We start from the raw sequence: 5,000 nt of genomic DNA, 5'->3' as shown, positions 1-5,000 counted from the left end.
GAAGTTTGTAAGAAGTTAGACAACCCTTGAGAGAGAGAGAGAGAGAGAGAGAGAGAGAGAGAGAGAGAGAGAGAGAGAGAGAGAGAGAGAGAGAGAGAGAGAGAGAGAGAGAGAGAGAGAGAGAGAGAGAGAGAGAGAGAGAGGTACGCCCCAAGATAATTAAACGGAACACGTACACCAGGTAAGAGGAGGAGGAGGAGGAGGAGGAGGAGGAGGAGGAGGAGGAGGAGGAGGAGGAGGAGGAGGAGGAAGGACAATAGGGAGACAACTAGAGTAAGATGGAGAGAGAGGAAGGGCGTGGCTGAGAGAGAGAGAGAGAGAGAGAGAGAGAGAGAGAGAGAGAGAGAGAGAGAGAGAGAGAGAGAGAGAGAGAGAGAGAGAGAGAGAGAGAGAGAGACTCAACTGCCGTGAAATTATATTTATTACCTATTATAAGAAAAATAATTAAGATAGATGACAAGAGAGAGAGAGAGAGAGAGAGAGAGAGAGAGAGAGAGAGAGAGAGAGAGAGAGAGAGAGAGAGAGAGAGAGAGAGAGAGAGAGATTACCACTTCCGCCCTAATCACCGTTCTTCTTCCTCATTTTGGGAAAGAAGAAGAAGAAGAAGAAGAAGAAGAAGAAGAAGAAGAAGAAGAAGAAGAAGAAGAAGAAGAAGAAGAAAATACAAAGAATAAAATAAGCAGGAAGAAGAAGAGAGGAAGGAAAGTTTTACAAGAGAAGAGTGAAAAAAAACAAAGAAAAAAAAAAAAAAAAAGAAATGAAGGAAGTGAGAGAATGTATTGAACGAATATCACAACTCTCTCTCTCTCTCTCTCTCTCTCTCTCTCTCTCTCTCTCTCTCTAATACCTGACGTAATTAAGGTACATGACATCATTAATTAGAGCCAGGTGGCGCCACACGCACTCTCTCTCTCTCTCTCTCTCTCTCTCTCTCTCTCTCTCTCTCTCTCTCTCTCTCTCACGTCACTGTCAACCTCTCAGTCTCTCATTTCATCTCTCTCTCTCTCTCTCTCTCTCTCTCTCTTCCCAATACAGTTTGGTAATAGACAGGTAAACTCAACAGGTAAATTCATTAAGGGAAGGTATCATTATGCAAACACAGGTAAACTCATTAACGATATACAAACAAAGGTAAACTCAGGTAAATTCAAAGGCAAGTGAGACAGCAACAGGTAAACTCACGCAGGTAAACTTTAGGGTAAACTCATTAACATACAATGAACAGGTAAAGTTTCTCTCTCTTCAAAGGTCATCTAGCAAGGTAAACTTAACAAGGTAATAAAATTTTTGGGCAGATAAACTCTAATTTGTACGAGTAAACTCAACAGGTAAACTCTCTAATAAAGTCTACAAGTGAGGTAAACCACTCGACAGGTAAACATAGGTAAACTCTCTGAAGGTAAACGGAAGCAGGTAATTATTTTTGGGGGATAGGTAAACTCTAATTTGAATGTGTAAACTCGAGGTAAACTCATTAATTAGAATCACAAGTGAGGTGGGCCAATCAACACACACAGGTAAAGTCAATCAAGGTAAACTGAAGGAGGTAAGTAATTTTTTGGACAAATAAACTGTAATATGTAAACTCAATAACTGGATATACACGTGAGGTAAACCACTCAACAAGTACACACAATTCAATTTTATCAAGGTAAACTGAAGCAGGTGAGAACATTTTTGGGGCAAGTAAACTCTAATCTGTAAATTCAACAGGTAAACTCATTAAATGGGTCTACAGGTGAGGTAAACCACTCAACAAGTACACACAGGTCAGATCAATCAATGTAAAACAAAAGAAACACGTAAATTTTTGGTGTAAATAAACTAATATGTAAACTCAGCAGGTAAACTCACTAAATGGGTGTACATATGAGAGGTAAGCCACTGAATGATACACACAGGTAAAGTGAATCAAGGTAAACTAAATTAGATACGTAATTTTTTAGGCATGTAAACTGTAACATGGTAAACTCACTGATTAAGTGTAGAGGTGTCAGGTAAACTCGTGATAGCCAAACGTACCTGTAGAAGAAAAGATAAAAAAAAATAGTTTACCTTAATGGATTGAAAAAAAAATAGAAATACCAATAATATTTTCATTTATTTTATTTTATATTTTTCGTCTTATTTTTTATTTTTCTTCTTTTTCTTCGTTTCTTTCTTAAAACTTCAATCTGGGACAAGCATATTCTTGACCCAATTTCTCTCTCTCTCTCTCTCTCTCTCTCTCTCTCTCTGTGTGTGTGTGTGTGTGTGTGTGTGTGTGTGTGTGTGTGTGTGTGTGTGTGTGTGTGTGTGTGTGTGTGTGTGTGTGTGTGTGTTTGTTTTAAGTCTATGTACCTAAACTTGAGAGAGAGAGAGAGAGAGAGAGAGAGAGAGAGAGAGAGAGAGAGAGAGAGAGAGAGAGAGAGAGAGAGAGAGAGAGTGTGTGTGTGTGTGTGTGTGTGTGTGTGTGTGTGTGTGTGTGTGTGTGTGTGTGTGTGTGTGTGTGTGTGTGTGTTCTCGGTCACGCTACACACAAGAGTGACACACGAAATCGATTCACTGACCTTTCATTTCACTGATATCACACTAACGCCCCTTCCAACACTAACCCTGCCAAGCCACCCCTGCCACACTAAACTGCCAAGCCACCCCTGCCACACTAACCCTGCCAAGCCACTCCTGCCACACTAAACTGCCAAGCCACCCCTGCCACACTAACCCTGCCAAGCCACCCCTGCCACACTGACCTGCCAAGCCACCCATGCCACACCAACCTTGCTAATCCACCCCTGCTACACTAACCCTGCCAATCCACCCCTGCCACACCAACCCAGCAAAGCCACCCCTGCCACACTAACCCTGCCAGAACAAACCTGTCACACTAACCCTGCCAAGCCACCCCTACCACACTAACCCTGCCAAGGCACCCGTACAACACTAACCCTGTCAAGCCACCCCTGCCACGCCAACCCCCCAAGCTATTTTTTCTCTCTTCCTTCCTCAATTGTGTATACTCTCTCTCTCTCTCTCTCTCTCTCTCTCTCTCTCTCTCTCTCTCTCTCTCTCTCTCTCTCCCCTGCCAATCCAACCGCACGCAAATTTTATGTCACTGTTAACAAATATTGCACTTTTTTCCCTTCTCCTCCTCCTCCTCCTCCTCCTCTCCTCCTCCTCCTCCTCCTCCTCCTCCTCCTCCTCCTCCTCCTCCTCCTCCTCCTCCTCCTCCTCCTCCTCCTCCTCCTCCTCCCGCAACACAACTTTAACACAAGGCACAACCCTTCTTCATGCACACCCCACCCACAGCCCCCTCTCTCTCTCTCTCTCTCTCTCTCTGCATGTTATACGGATAGGAACGAGAGAGAGAGAGAGAGAGAGAGAGAGAGAGAGAGAGAGAGAGAGAGAGAGAGAGAGAGAGAGAAAGTGAAGGAGATTAGAGCAAATACCTAAGGGTTATTTGCACATGAGTAAAGATATTCTCTCTCTCTCTCTCTCTCTCTCTCTCTCTCTCTCTACAGTAACGTCTTCACCACCACTTACTAAAAGAAAAAAAAAAGAGGAGGAAGAGGAGAAGGAGGAATACAAAGGAATACAAAGGAAAGCCAAACAACAGACCTGTTGGTCCTTTCAAGGCTGTTTGGTAACTACTTCTAACTGGCTACAGATAAGAGAGACAGGACAGTAGAGAAGAGGAGGAGGAGGAGGAGGAGGAGGAGGAGGAGGAGGAGGAGGAGGAGGAGGAGGAGGAGGAGGAGGAAAATATAATAGAAAAAAAAATCTATGATTAAAATTCTTTACATTATGAAAGAGAGAGAGAGAGAGAGAGAGAGAGAGAGAGAGAGAGCTCACTGGGTACGTAATCACTCATGTAAAGAAGACTCATTTTACTCTCTCTCTCTCTCTCTCTCTCTCTCTCTCTTTAAAAAAAAAAATACAAAATAATAAAAAAAGGCAAACAAAAAAATATATAAATGTACCAGGAGGAGGAGGAGAAGGAGGAGGAGGAAAAGGAGGAGGAACAGGAGGAGGAGGAAGAAGAAGTTGAAAATGACGGAAGGTAGAAGGAAGAGAATACAAGTTAGATCAATAGCAGGAGGAAGAAGAGGAGGAGGAGGAGGAGGAGGAGGAGGAGGAGGAGGAGGAGGAGGAAGAGGAAGAGGAAGAGTAAGAGAAGAAGAGAGGAGGAGGAGGAGGAGGAGGAGGAGGAGGAGGAGGAGAGGAGGAGGAGGAGGAGGAGGAGGGAGGAGGAGGAGGAGGAGTCAATCCTTACCTACACACGTGCTCAAGGGGTCAACCCGCTTCACCTCTCAAACTCCTCCTCCTCCTCCTCCTCCTCCTCCTCCTCTCGTCCTCATCCCGTCACCTCTTCGTTGTCCTGCTCCTCTTACTACCACCTTCAACTCCTCCTCCTCCTCCTCCTCCTCCTCTTCTTTGCTACTTTGTCTTTTACACACATCAAGTAAAATACTTTGAACTTCCTTTGCATTCTCCTCCTCCTCTTCCTCTTCCTCCTCCTACTCTTCATCCTCCTGCCAAATCTAGCTTCTGATGTAAACACACACACACACACACACACACACACACACACACACACACACACACACACACACACACACACACAAGCATTGAGGTGAAAGACTCTCTCTCTCTCTCTCTCTCTCTCTCTCTCTCTCTCTCTCTCTCTCTCTCTCTTACAACCCTTCCTTCATATTGAATTACGTCCAGAATGGTGTGGAAGATCTCTCTCTCTCTCTCTCTCTCTCTCTCTCTCTCTCTCTCTCTCTCTCTCTCTCTCTCTCTCTCTTCAGCGACGCACATTCTCTTACTCCCACCTGAACAACAGCATCCTCTCTCTCTCTCTCTCTCTCTCTCTCTCTCTCTCTCTCTCTCTCTCTCTCTTTTTTCAGTCCTCTTTCCTTCTCTTCTTTTCTCCTCCTACTCCTCTCTTACTTCTTCACCTTATCCCTCCTCTCTTCTGCTTATTCTCCTCATATTCATCACTATTTCTGTATCTATTA

The 5,000-nt window shown here is 44.2% G+C and overlaps 2 protein-coding genes across 12 annotated transcripts in view; both read right to left on the bottom strand.

Moving 5' to 3' along the window:
• Window positions 1–5,000, bottom strand: part of LOC123510604 (neurocalcin homolog) — a 110,843-nt gene that overhangs the window by 53,810 nt on the left and 52,033 nt on the right. The window lies entirely within an intron of this gene.
• LOC123510652 (neuronal calcium sensor 2-like) overlaps window positions 1–5,000 on the bottom strand; it is a 67,502-nt gene that overhangs the window by 35,802 nt on the left and 26,700 nt on the right. The window contains exon 1 of one of the 3 annotated variants that reach the window (XM_045265991.1): window positions 1,976–1,995. The exons of the other annotated variants lie outside the window; for them this stretch is intronic. The gene's annotated coding sequence lies outside the window, so the exon portion shown is untranslated. Of the gene's footprint in view, window positions 1–1,975; window positions 1,996–5,000 lie in introns of those variants that run through there. 3 annotated transcript variants of the gene reach the window in all.

This window comes from Portunus trituberculatus, chromosome 4 (assembly GCF_017591435.1).
Source record: "Portunus trituberculatus isolate SZX2019 chromosome 4, ASM1759143v1, whole genome shotgun sequence".
Taxonomy (NCBI): domain Eukaryota; kingdom Metazoa; phylum Arthropoda; class Malacostraca; order Decapoda; family Portunidae; genus Portunus; species Portunus trituberculatus.
Note: the sequence above shows the minus strand (reverse complement) of the source record. Positions and strands in the feature narration are given on the sequence as shown.